Below are 14,502 nucleotides of genomic sequence, written 5' to 3'. Positions count from 1 at the left end.
TCATTTTTCTGAACACACACACACATATATATATATGTTTTTAATCTAAGATGGAGGAAAAATATAGCAAATTGTTACAGATAATTACCTTAAAATCATATTTAATAAGAATCCAAGATTTCCTTGTCAATTCCATGTTTGGGATAAATATTTTATATAGCTTATTTCCTATTCTTTAAGCTTGTTCTTACATTTTAGCCTGAGCATATCACAGCAATTTTGCAAAAAAAAAAAAACAAAAAAACAAAAACCTCAGTTAAGTGCTTGACCAAGACGATTTAAGAAATAATTAAAATTTTATAATTTTGGTGGCCTAAATATATTAAGACTCTTTGCTTTGTCCCAAATGTATTTAGTAGTCATCCTATGTCGCGACCAAAAAAGTGCTCCTAAGAAGAATTACTAAGTTATTTCTGTTCAATCCTCTTACTATTAGATTGTGAATTATTAGTTGACAACTACTTTATTCTATCAAAAGGTCTTCTTTCCTAGCAAGATTCTTTCAATATCCTTGACTTCCTTATGATGTATTTGAGATGAAATGACCAATTATGTTGCATAAAATAAAAATCTGATTCATGTTTGGAGAGATTTTGGCATTAACAGGCATCACAGTTAAAATTGAATATAGAAAAAGCTTGAATATAAAATTAAACCTGAGCATATAAACCAGCAAAGACACAAAAATCATTTCATTGGCTCTAATTTTGAAACTTCCAAAGTAACCTAATTTTCTCCATTTTCACATCTACCACTCTAGACCAAACCAGCCCACCGACACCTTCGTAGTTTTCTTAGACAAATTGTATCCATAACACTTAGAATAAAAACCAAGGTATTCACTATTTACTACAAGGAAATCCTACATATTTTGGGCTCTACCACTGATCTCATTTCTTATCACTTTTACCTTCCCTACTATATTTGCACAAATGCTTGCTTTCTGTTTACTAAGAAGCTCACCCCTTCCAAGTTCTTTGTACCAGTGCTTCTCGTCTCAGAATGTTCTTCATCCCTAATATCTGCCAGCCTCTCTTCATCTGTCAAATGTCAGTTTCAAAATCACCTTCTTAGAGGGCATTTTGCCGATCCCCCTTATCTAATGTTACCAGTTGCCAAATTGTTATCTATCACATGGCTCTGCGTATTTCTTAAGAGTATTTAACAATCTCTAAAATTATTTAATTTCTTGTTCATTAAGGAGAGGAGGGGTTTTGTCTGTCTTGTCCACTGTTTTATCTCTAGTTGCTGGTACCGTGTCTGGCACGTAGAAAGTGCTCGGTATATATTTGTCGAGTAAATCATTTAACATAGCAAATCAAACTGGGATTCACAGTGAGGTTCAGGAGAAACTATACAATCGGATTTTTAAAAGAGCACTGAGAATATTTTTAAAGGAGAATAATGAAGATTCAAGGTGCAGGACAGCAGCCTTTCAGTGTCTCATGAATGTATAAGAGAGTAATGAAAAATGTCAAGAAATGAGGAGACCATGCTTCATGGGTTGTGTGTATTTCTGCACTCCTCATGGAAGCTTTTCTTTCTGGATTATCTTTTCAAATATTTATAGGAACAGCTTTGGAAGATAGAGAAAATATTTCCTTATGGGACCAAAGGCAGATTTGTTTGCTGTCTAACATAATAAAGACATCTCCCTCCAAGTCAAAAGCTGGACAGATTTGCTAGATACTTCCTAAGACTGGAAATTGCTTCACCTCAGAATGCCTCAGCTGTGGCATAAACCCACTGTGTATGCAACGTCTGTCTGGGCTCCTACATTGCCCCCATGGACTTGTAGGGGAAAGAGAACTGATGTGAACATGAAGCTCATGCTTCCTATGGGGCCATGAGTGATAAAGTCCATTGTCTCTGACAGGGGAATCTCCTGTCTTCTGCCAGCATGTATAAAACTACATAGGCTAACTTGTTAGTTTGTAAACTGGGTGAGCATTCAGACCCTTCACAGTTTTTGACACAATGATACCATAAGCTGATGTGTTCTTTTAAAAAGTGACCATATATTCAAACCCAGTGGAAATTACCATTAAAAGTGCCGCAAATGGAATGATTTTTTTTTTTAAATACGTGTGTGGGTTATATATTCCCTACATACTAAATCAAGTCAGCAGTGATGGCTCCCCCCTCTCCCATGGTCTGCTGCTAATCTGGGTTTTAATGGCTCTATCGATTTCCAAATCCATACTGGAATTATTGCAGAGCAGGCCCCCTCTCTCCCGTTTTTTAGGAGATTGCAATTTGCTTTTAAAAATCCACAAAGGGTGGCACCTGTATGGCTCAGTTGGTTGAGCTTCCAACTCTTGGTTTTGGCTCAGGTCATGATCCCAGGGTTGTGGGATCAAGCCCCATGTCGGGCTCCATGCTAAGCATGGATTCTCTCTCCCTCTCTCTCTGTCCCTTTTCCCTTCTTGCCTGCACATTCTTTCTCTCTCTAAAATAAATATATATATCCACAAAGGATTCTTAGGAGAACTAAATGTCTCCGCTTTTATAAATATTTGAGACCATGCCTAGAGCATTACAGTGATTTGTAATTTAAAAGAAATCACAAAATTATTTTTTTCAAGAAACACTGGGTTTGAAAAGAGAATGGAAGTTGTGCAATTACTAGGCTTTCTGGAGAAGACACAAGATCTTGCATTCATGTAACAAATACTGTCTACGAGGTATGTATTTACGTTACACAGCTCTTTTTTCTATATAGAAATATAAATATGATCTAATCTTAAAACGAGTCTTCCTTTCAGACAACAGAGTTTTTTTAACAGCTACTCCGGGCCAGGCATCATTCTAGATATTGGCCACTTGCCAGTGTGTAAAACAGACACATTTCTGCCCTCTGGCACTTAAATTCTAGTGAAGTAATTATATACAGGGAGAGTTGCAAGGGAGAGGGAGGTGATAGGGGTCCCAGATAACGAGTAAATATGTAAAAAAACTTGGATTGCAAAAGAGTGGTAAGTGACAGGAAACACTGGGATGAGCCTTATATTGGACGATCAAGGACACGTCACTGAGGTTCACCATCTGATGAGATACACGTCCTAATCAGTGTGCCCACTACATTGAGTCACAGGACTACTTTCCAATTCACTTCTGTTAGTTTTCTAGGGCTGCTGTAACAAAATACCACGACTGGGCCACTTAAACAACAGAAGTGTGTTTTCGCACAATTCTGGAGGCTAGAAGTGTAAGATGCGAGTTTGTGCAGGTTTGTTTTCTTCTGAGGCCTCTCTCCTTGGCTCGTAGTCAGCTGCCTTCTCACCGTGTCTTCACATGATCTTCCCTTTGTGCTCACGCAGCCCTGGCATGTCTCTTGTGGATTCACTTTTTCTCTTATAAGGACACCAGTCAACCTGGATTAGGGCCTACCCTAAGGGCATTTTAACTCAATCACCTTTTTAAAGGTCTCATCTCCAAATACAGCCATGTTCTGAGATACTGTAGGTTAGCGCGGTAGTATACGAATTTGAGAAGACCCAATTCAACCGACACACTTCTCTGAGAGTTAGAGAGAGCTGGGATTAAAACACTGGTTTTATCTTTTTGTAACACTACTCTCTGAAACATAGTGAATTGTGGTACACTAAATTCACAGTACCCGTTTTTGGGGATTGTGAACCCCTGACATTGCAGCTGCCCAGGACATCTGCCCGGTGAGGCTTCCCGGCAAGTGTGATGCAAGTGATGCTTACGAGAAGGAGGCAACGCTCCCTTCAGTCCTTTCCCACTCAGCTTTGTCTCTCGCAACAGAGCATACCCCATGCATGGAGTGGCCTGGTGGCTAGGAGAGATATTACAAGTTTTTCTCACGCAACTGCTATTTGTCTGTGTGTGTGTGTGTGCGCGCGCGCGCGCATATGCCCGCAAGCGCTTAGGACGCCTGCTTTGAGTCAGTCCTTCACATCTAGGTAAAATCACTGATGGGAACCTAATCTAGTCAGTTTTTTTTATCTTTTTTTCCCCTCCTGTTCCAGTCCTGAAACTAGTTAGTATATTAGAGACCAGGTAAAATGCAAAGTCAAAGAGTAGTCCTAAAGAGTTTCAACAAACAGGGATTGAATATGTTGGTCAAGCACAAAAGAATGGTCTTCTCAGGGAGGACAGAGGAAGCAGCATTACCAGAGTGTGAAGGTGTCAGACTCTAAGGTACTGATTGGGGACTGTTTGCTATAGACAAAGCATAAATCAGGATACGAAAGGGGAAATTGGGTTTGAGATCATGAAGGATTCTTTAAAGTTTCGTAAGAATTCATTTTGGATTTGGTAGTCATTTGATAGCAATTTAATGGAAAAGCATTAAACTGAAGAATTCGATGTTCACATTTGCATTTTTGAAAGTGAATTCCAATGACCAGATGATAGAGTATTTTAAATGCTTTTTTAATATCTAGAGAAAACGTTTCAAGATATCATTAAACCAAGGAACTATGATCCAAAACATTCGTTTTGTTGAATGCTTTAGAAATGTGAGGCTTGCAAATGTTTCATTGCAGGAAACACCAAACATGTAACACTTTTTAAAATGAGGTGTGCTTATCACATTATGGCGCTGTGCTTAAATCTTGACATGCCTCTGATCTAGGATACATGTAGAGAAAATTTTCCATGGGTGTATTGGATGTGTGCAAAGCTGCTTATTAAAGCATAGCTAAATTTGGATACAAAGTATCCACCAGTCAGGAAATGGATAAATATTTGTGATATGTTCATACACTTGAATCAGGTATAGAAATGTACAGAGAAGAGTTCAGAAATACTGTGGTGTGAAAATTGCTTTGTATAAACTGACAGCATTTATTTAAATTTGTGAAAACACAAAGTGATGAAACAAGGGTATAGACGTTTTCAGTAAAAGTGTGCAAACGTGGTCCAATAAATTTGGAAAATACCAAATTTATCATGGTGGTTGCCTCTGAGAGGGAATGTAGGAAATAAACTTTGAGGAAATAAAAAGTAGGGGTGTGGGGCTACAATTTTGTTTCTCCACTTTTTAAAAAATGAAAAAATTTAAACATAATTATTGGTGATAAATACATGTCTTTCAATCTCTGTACTTTTCTACAATAGTTTAAACTTTTCAAAAAAATTTTAAAAGAGAAATTTTTCTTACCTGTAATCCCTTATATGTATACCATGCCCTGTATTCATATATTTAATGCCTCATAACCACCTATGATGTAGGTGAGGTAAAGTAGCTATCTTATTATTCATCTACCGAGGCTCAAAGACATGAGGAGCCTCACCCCAATTTTTCTTACAATTACTAAGAGGTGAAGCAGAATTTCAATCCCAGTTCTTCTGAGGCTCACACCAGTGTCGTATAGCTCTCCTGAGTGTCTGTCAACATTGTAAAAACTTCTGCACTTATCCAGAGTTGGCAAAACAAAACAACAACAACAAAAAAAACCACTAGGAAATTTTAGTGTGCTCATCTACTCTCCCTACTCCATAGTTTGTTTCTTAAGAAAACACAAGGGACTGGTGCTCTAGAATTTCAGTACTGGCGTATGATGTAGGAGATGAAGGCTGTGCCTGACTTTGAATTTCAGCTCTGCCACATTCTAGCTTTGTGGACTTCAATAACTACATACTTATTTACTCTCTGCTTTAGTCCATCAGGAATGGGGAAACTCATAGTACTGAGATGTAAGGTTGTTAAGAGTGAACTGAATAATCCATGAAGTGCTTAGAGTACATCCTATTAGAAATATTACAAGTGAGAAAATAGAAAAAAAATTTCAGTATGTAAAAACTGCAGGCTGGTAAGGAGAAAGTCTTGGGATTAATTTCTGAGTCAGCTAGTATGTTCTCTGTTAGCACAGAGAATCTCAGAAAGGGGTTGGAACTTTTTATTCCCATGATTTACTCATGCCACAACTGGATGCCTGTGTCTCCCCTTCAACCATTTTGCTTAAACCCACTCCCAAACCCTCTGGCAACCATCACTTTTCTGTATTTATAGGTCAGATTCTGCTTTCTATTGATTTTTTTGATTCCTTTTATGAGTGGAATCATGTGGTATCATTTGTCTTCTTCAGTCTAATTTCACTTACCATAATGCCCTCTAAGCTCAACCATGTTTTCTCAAATGGCACAATCTCATCCCTTTCTATGGCTGTATATTATTCCATTTATGTCACATTTTCCTTATCCAGTCATCTATCGGTGGACACGAAGGTTGCTTCCATGTCTTGGCTATTAAAAACAATGCTGCAATAAACATAAGGATGCAAGTTAGTGTTTTTGTTATTGGATCACAAAGTACTTCTGTTTTTAATTGAGGAACCTCCATACTGTTTCCACAGTGACTGCACCAGTTTGCATTCCCACCAACAATGCACAAGTGTTTTTTCTCCACATCCTCGTCCATACTTTCTCTTGTTTTTGATTTTAGCCATTCTGACAGGTGTAAGGTGATAGCTTATTGTGGTTCTGATTTGCATATTCCTGATGATGAACATCCTTTTTATGTGCCCATTTGCTGTCTGTATGTCTTTTTTGGAAAAATGTTTATTTAGGTCCTCTGCCCAATTTTAAATCAGATTGTTTCTTTGGTATCGAGTTCTATAAGTTCTTTATATATTTTATACATGAATCCCTTATTGGATATATCATTTGCCAATATCTTCTCCTATCCAGTAGGTTGTCTTTTATTTTGTTGTTTCCTGGACTGTTTTGTTTTGTGTTTTGTTTTATGTTGATGTCCCACTAGTTTATTTTTATTTTTGTTTCCCTTGTTTAATCCATTTTGAATTTTTGTGTAAGGTGTTAGAAAGTAGTCCTGCTTCATTCTTTTGCATGTAGCTGTCCAATTTTTTCAATACCATTTATTAAAAAGACTGTCTTTTCCCCATTGTAAATTGTTGCCTTCTTAACACAGATTGATAGACTATTTAATTGTGAATTTATTTCTGAGGTCTTTATTCTGTTCCATTGATTTTTGTGTCTGTTTTTGTGCCAGTACCATACTGTTTTGATTACTACAGCTTTGTAGTATATCTTGAAATCCAGTATTATGATACTTCCAGCTTTGTTCTTCTTTCTCAGAGTTACTTTGGCTAGTTATTCTGTGGTTCTATACAAATTTTAGTATAAATAGCAACACTCAATGATATTGTAATAGCTATGTAACAGGACAGATGGTAGCTATACTTATGGTGAACATAACATAAGGTATAAACTTGTCAAATCAATAAGTTGTACATCTAAAATTAATGTAACACTGTTAATTATATTTAAAAATGCCATTGGAATTAACATCGTGTTGTTAGGAGTACATACAATTGTAGAAGATGAGTAGACAGTGTGACAAATATTTAATGAAAGTTACCTGTCTGTATCTTAAGGCATGTGAAAATAATGATCTTGTTTCTCCATTTTGTAGGTTATTCAAGAAAAGGTGTGCGAGAACCTTTAGTTTGGGTTTTCTTAAATCATTACCTGCATGGCCAGAGAGGCCTGATTTTGGTCTTGTCTTGTTTGTATAGCCTAGGTATCAAGATTCTATTTTTTCTCCCTCTCTCATTAAAAAAAATAATAAACTGATATTTTTTTTAAAAAGGAAAACTTTAGCAAAACACACTTTAGTTTGCACAAACACATTTTACTGCAAATCACAAAGAAAAAACTTAAGTGAATGTAAGTTTCATTTTGAATAGTTTTATTGTTAATAAAAAATAAAACTATGTAAAAAGGATAGAAGGCAATAAAGGCAGTTACCCTCCCTCCTCAAAAATAAATATCTCATTAAATCTATTTGCCAGTTGATTTTTTAAAATAGTACAGCCTATTCTGTAGTATACATCATAGAATGCATCCTGAAGACACACAAAAACGTAATGTCCATTTACCTCCATGCATAAATGTACCTGAAAAAGCTAACTCTAACATGGAAAGCAAAACATGTTTGGAAACTTAGTGTTTCAGAGAACATTCTCTAAAAGGAAATAAACATGAATTGCTGGTATCAGAGCTTGTCTAAAATTCCTTCATTAGAATTAGCATTAGAAATCCAAATTTGGAGGGGGGAAATCAATGATCTACTTTCAAAGGTAGAGTCAGCAGTTTAAAAAAAGAGGCTGTGCAGGTTGTTTTAGTAGTGTCACTTTTATCTCACTCCGATCTTCAAAAGCAGATGACCTTGTTTGGGTTTCAGTAGAAAAATCTCTCATGAATTTACATGGCCATGTTAGCTGTATGGTGTTGATTGCAAAGATATAAAACGAAATAATGCCATAAACCAGCCCTTCAGACACACTGCCTTTTAAGCTATTTGCATAAAGATGGACTGCACATTGTTATGTGCCTGTAGTTAAACTCTCAAATCCAAAAGAATAAAGTACTCTTTGGGTTTTCTAGAGAGCTCTAAAAGTGTAACCTATACAATAATCTCACAAAGCAACCTTAAGAGAAGCAAAACAGAAAAATATATTAAACTTGTGAGCATTAGCATTTAGCTTGTTGTTTATCACATGCAACCCTAAAGCAAACACTAGTCACCTAAAATAGCCTTTCTCTGCAGAAAATGTCAATATCATTGACACTTTGGGTTTGGTAGGAGAAGAATAAGTAAAAGTACTGTGATTTCTCAATTCTGCAGGTAGATAATGAAAATAATAATGAAGCTAAACAATAAAATAAGGTATGAGATATTAGTCCCTTTGGAAAAGAAAAATGTTTCATTGGTGTGACTTTGAGATTTCTTCTGATATCCAAATGTCTTTGTGTTTATGTGTGTGCCATATAAGTTCATATAATTTATACTTCTGTGAATGATTTGTGTTTTAAATATGAATCACTGTTGAGTTAGTATTTTAATTATATTTATGCAATTAGAATTAAATGTGTAATTCTAGTCAAAATTTTTGGATGGCTGAAATATACCTTTTTCTAGAAAATTAACATCCATTTCACTACCAGTATCACAAAACAAATAACCAGGCAAATAGTTCCTGATTTTCTTTTTACAAAATGTTTTGAAATAAGGACTCTTTTACTTCATACTCTTGGAGAATATACTACATCGATTTTCTTTTATTCTGTATCAACTGCAAAGAAAGAATATAAAAGGATGTGTCTCTTTTAACTTGTATGATCAAGGACTGTTAATTTGTTTCTCAGGGATGGTTGAATCTTATTTTTAAATGAGGGATTTGATCTTTGGTAATGGTGTTCAATACTTGATGTTCAGTGACACTGAAAGTTCTTAAGAGGTGTCTTGAAGATGGATCACTCTGAAGACCAGGAAAAACTGACTTGGTGGCACTTCTTCCCCCCTCCCCCAACTTGAGCCAGAGTGGTTATTTTACTTGTTCCTTTAAAACATGTTTTATAATTGGGGCACTTGGGTGGCTCAGTTGGTTAAGCGTCCGACTTCGGCTCAGGTCAGATCTCACGGTTTATGAGTTCGAGCCCAGCATCAAGTTCTGTGCTGACAGCTTGGACCCTAGAGCCTGCTTCAAATTGTGTCTCCCTCTGTCTCTGTTCCTCCCCCGCTTGTGCTCTGTCTCTCAAAAATACATAAAAATATAAAAAAAAAACATGTTTTATAATTAGACTAAGTTATCCAATAGTAAAAGTATCTATTACCATTTTTCTCCATAGTTGCTAAGATATCTTCAATGGTAAGAATTTTGTAAGTTCTTTTATAATTGATGATTTGTAAGTGAAGTACTAATAATCGTAAAAAGCTAATATATGTAGCACTTTCTAAACATAAGGAACTCTTCCAAAAGGTATAAAGTTAATTCATTTAGATTTCAAAGAAACCTTTTCAAAAATACTTGTATTAATATAGCTCCAAGTAATATGTCTGAAACATTTAATATTCATTAATATTCTTATACAAATATTATACAAATTCATTAGAAAACCAAGACCCTCCCAAAAATTAACATATTCATACTGTTAGTTTATTCGTGGTCAAATTTTTAAAATTTTTTTTTCGTGGTTGTTTTTTTTTTTTTTTAATTTTTTTTTTTTTTTTTAACGTTTATGTATTTTTGAGACAAAGAGAGACAGAGCATGAACAGGGGAGGGGCAGAGAGAGAGGGAGACACAGAATCTGAAACAGGCTCCAGGCTCCGAGCTGTCAGCACAGAGCCCGACGCGGGGCTCGAACTCACGGACCGTGAGATCATGACCTGAGCCGAAGTCGGACGCTCAACCGACCAAGCCACCCAGGCGCCCCACGTGGTTGTTTATTTTGAGAACAAGGGAATGTGAGCTGGGAGGGGCAGAGAGAGAGGGAGAGAGAGAATCCAAGCAGGCTGATGCAAGGCTCAGTCTTGTAAACCATGAGATCGTGACCAGAGCCAAAATCAAGAATTAGACACTCAACTGACTGAGCCACCAGATGCCAAATTTATTTATTTTTAAACAGTTTTAAGTGTTTGTTTATTTTTGAGAGAGAGTGTAAGCAGAGAGGGGCAGAGAGAGAGAGAGAGAGGGAGACACAGAATCTGAAGCAGGCTCCAGGATCTGAGCTGTCAGCACAGAGCCTGACATGGGGATCTAACTCACAGACTGCAAGATCATGACCTGAGCTGAAGTCAGCCTCTGAACCGACAGAGCCACCTAGGCACTCCTCAGATTTAAATTAAAAAAAAATATTGCCAGATTGAAAATACCAAAAATCAAAATTTGATAGTACTCCCTTCCACTGAAAGTTGATGAAAAGGAGATTTTCCAGTTTCCGGGGTGAGTAGAAAGTGGTAAGTTCCTGGAAAGTGATTTGTCAGTAGGTATCAATATCGTTAAAGGTAAAACTTCCAGGAATTTCTCCAAAGGAGGCGATCATATTTAAAACTATTTAAGTACATGGTGGTTTATTACAGCATTAAATGTAATTCCAAACTGGTCTGAAAAAAACTAAGCAGAAATTTTAAATAAAATATGGAGTGTTCCTTTTACAAAATACTGTAGAAATCGTGTTTACTAATACATTTGTAGCTTTTTTTAGAACAAATTATAGCCTCAAAAAATGAAGACATTTATATATAGTAAGATCTCAATTGCATGTAAGCATATATCCACACACATAGATTTAGATTTTTAAAAAGTGACTCTATATTATAAACCACCAGTTAGCTAAAAGCCCATTGCAGATAAATTTGGATTTAACTCCCAACGTCATGTCATACACTAGTTCAGATTACCCCCTCCACATGCATAGCTTCTGAAATTTTTCAAATTCTATACAATTTTCTTTCCCCATCTTTCTGTGTACTCCTGTTCCAGATTTGATGACACAGCATCTCCTGCATCAAGCTAAACATGAAGACCAATTCTTTCATATCCTTCATCCCCCAACAAAATGACTTGCCTGAAACACTTCATGAGTATTAATTTACTAAAATTTTGAAGGAAGCTAAGGTGTCATCACATACTGGGCAAGAATTTTTCTTCTACTTCCTGCATCCCTACCTCCTCCTAAACCTCCTTTCTGGAATAGCCAGTTTCGCCCCTTCTTCATATGTGATGGTTCTGCTGGCTTGAGACCCCTGATGATTTGTTTGACCTTATGTGAGTTTTAAAAATTTTTGAGAAAATACAATTGTAGCCTTGACAGCATTCCTGAAGAATACACATTTTTGTTATTATAAATAATAAAGATTTTTTAGTGGCAAATAATGCTTCTAGAAGTAGAAAAAAAGATTGTTTTTCTCTATTGAAAATTCTGATTCAGATAATACAAGTCATCTCCCCATTGGTCTGTATATGGGTTATCTAAGAATGGCATCTACAACCTGGGGCTGCATGAACTGTTCTTGCTCTCTGGTTGTGTAGGGGAATTCTTTCTTACCTGCTATCCACCAACCCTCCAGTTCAAACCACTGAGCTGTCCTTGCTACGCCACAGCCCCAGTCAGTGTCTGTTTTCTCTCTCTCTCTCTCTCTCTCTATTTTTTTTTTAACTAAGCTCCAGTATTAAGTAACATTCATATAGTTAGAAGGATACATTTAAATTGGCAGATGAGAAAAGAGCAATCTTCATCCTACAGTCATTTGTCATCTTCATAGTCCTGTTTGGGTTCCTTCCTTTGGACTCCTGGGAAAAGGTGGGTGACTTTCCATCCAAAGGACTTTTGCACCAAGATGTGAACATATGCTACATAACCGAAATGGATTATTTTAACTGAATTTATTATTGGATTAATATTTTACTCTTCGTGTCTTACCACCTGTGTCTACTTGGGATGTCAAGTAATGAGGCCATGATAATAGCCCATCTAAGATCTCCCTTTCCTTGTTTTCTGAAGTCAACTTAATATCCAACCTCATCACTTTCTTCAATATTTCACAGTTTTAGAAGTGTTTTTAAAAACTACATGAACCTGGGGCGCCTGGGTGGCGCAGTCGGTTAAGCGTCCGACTTCAGCCAGGTCACGATCTCGCGGTCCGTGAGTTCGAGCCCCGCGTCAGGCTCTGGGCTGATGGCTCGGAGCCTGGAGCCTGTTTCCGATTCTGTGTCTCCCTCTCTCTCTGCCCCTCCCCCGTTCATGCTCTGTCTCTCTCTGTCCCAAAAATAAATAAAAAACGTTGAAAAAAAAAATCTTTAAAAAAAAAAAAAAAAAAAAAAAAAAAAAAACTACATGAACCAAATAATGAACTGTGTGCAGTAGTTACTTTTGTTGGAGTCTCCTAGCTTGACTCAAACAGTAAAAGATAACAAGAGAACTGGAGAACCACTGGCTAGAGACTCCAACCCTGCATACGACCTCACATTTAGAGCCCTGGCTTCTTCACTTCCTTTTTATGCTGGAATACAGAGGAGAACACAGAAGAAGGGGTCTGCATCTTTTATTATTTATGTCAAAAGGTAGCTGGGATGTACCTTTGGTTTTCAGAAAATCCATATGGGAAAAGGAATATCTAAATGATGAAGAAAATATGTATGTAACAAGAAGTGGAGCAATTCTCATGCAAGTCATAATGAAATCTACCTCAGTAAGGAAATGCTTGAAAATGAGGCGGACGCTTTGTGCAGTGGCAGTATTGTAGCCAATGAGGTTTATCCGAGGAGCGATTATTGCTAATTGAAAATGAGGCCGAGACCCTCCTTCTACTGTAACTTTCCCCTTCTCATTCTATTTTCAGTAACCAGGATGAAGAGAAGTATAAAAGGAAAAAAGGAAACAACATCCAGAAGGTGGTGTATCACATCAGTTCTTATACTTACAGCCTGTTCCTTTTCCATACATACCCAGACTCTAAGAATAGTTGTTCCGTGCCCTTTTGAAACGTGTAACTCCCTTGTGCTCCCCATCTAGGACCTGGTTTCTCCCTCTAGGCACTCATGCCTCTTTCCACTGATAGGTAGGAGGGAAGAAGACACCCAATTTCAAGTGGAATATGTGTACTGAGTTTGTAAAGTTACTTTTGAGGCAATATCATCCTCAGCATGATACTTAGGACTTTAGAGGTTTGTAATGTAGTTCATTCCCCAGGTATGGTCTGTTTGAAACTATGACACTGCATTATCTTCATTTTAAAGGGGATTACTATCACCTAAACGCTTCATAGTGCAGATTTTCTGGCAAATTTTATTTCAATGGACAATAGGGCTTAGACCAAGAATCCCAGGCTAGAGTAATTGTATCAGTACAATCCAAAGCCCCACTAATGGTTTTCTGTCTATAATTGCAACTAACCTTTTCTTGTTTGACATTACAAGTGTGTATGATATCAATTGCCGGTGTCCCTGAGGATTTATCTATCTAGAAAGAAAGCACTTTGATTCATAAAACCAATTTGTATTTTAATTACTAACTTGGCAGGATACTTGGTCAAATGCCAGCACCATGGCAAATAAGATCAATAATTTAAACTATCAAGAAGTGTGAAGTTAGGAATTTCTCAACCAACCAATTATTTACTGGTTGCTTCTTTCAGTTTTATTAAAATCATTAATAAAAATTTAATGGTCATCATAATGGGCAAAAAATTATTTTCTTGAATATTCTGACATCCATTGATGCCAACATTATGGAGTAGAATTCATGAATTCAATCTAAGAATAAAACAACTCTTGATCATTTGTACTTGCTCTGAGACATAGAATAAGCAAATGGAATTGGTACAGGTAACAGGTTAAAGTTTTTAAATAACTATAAATCCATTTATGCATTCCTTGATCTTCCACTGAGGCACTTTGTGATTCAAAGGAAGTCCAAAAATATCTAACATGTGGTCACTTCCCTTAAGAAGTAGATGGCCAATTTTAGGAAATAAATTCAATATAAAGTTAATTACAATATTACAATATAAAATTAATAGCAAAAATCTGACCATTGTCAGATTATAAGAGCATCCAGAATCCTAAAATGGTCAGAAAGGCAGATATTAACCCTGCAGGATTGATAGAGCTAAAAAAAAAAAAATAGAAAAGGAGAATATCTCAAAAAAGGAAGGCAAACTCAAAGGGGAAAAAATAAGCCATGTCCTCAAAGCTTGCTTAAAATCCTTTGCAAAATGGGCACTA

General features: G+C 36.5%; 1 non-coding gene across 1 annotated transcript; it reads left to right on the top strand.

Moving 5' to 3' along the window:
- The first annotated feature begins 12,996 nt into the window (after positions 1–12,996).
- Positions 12,997–13,141, top strand: LOC131489335 (U4 spliceosomal RNA). The gene has a single exon (XR_009250491.1). It is a non-coding gene; the product is annotated as a U4 spliceosomal RNA (small nuclear RNA).
- Positions 13,142–14,502: the final 1,361 nt, after the last annotated feature.

This window comes from Neofelis nebulosa, chromosome 1 (assembly GCF_028018385.1).
Source record: "Neofelis nebulosa isolate mNeoNeb1 chromosome 1, mNeoNeb1.pri, whole genome shotgun sequence".
NCBI lineage: Eukaryota > Metazoa > Chordata > Mammalia > Carnivora > Felidae > Neofelis > Neofelis nebulosa.
This window is presented reverse-complemented; position numbering and strand designations above follow the sequence as displayed.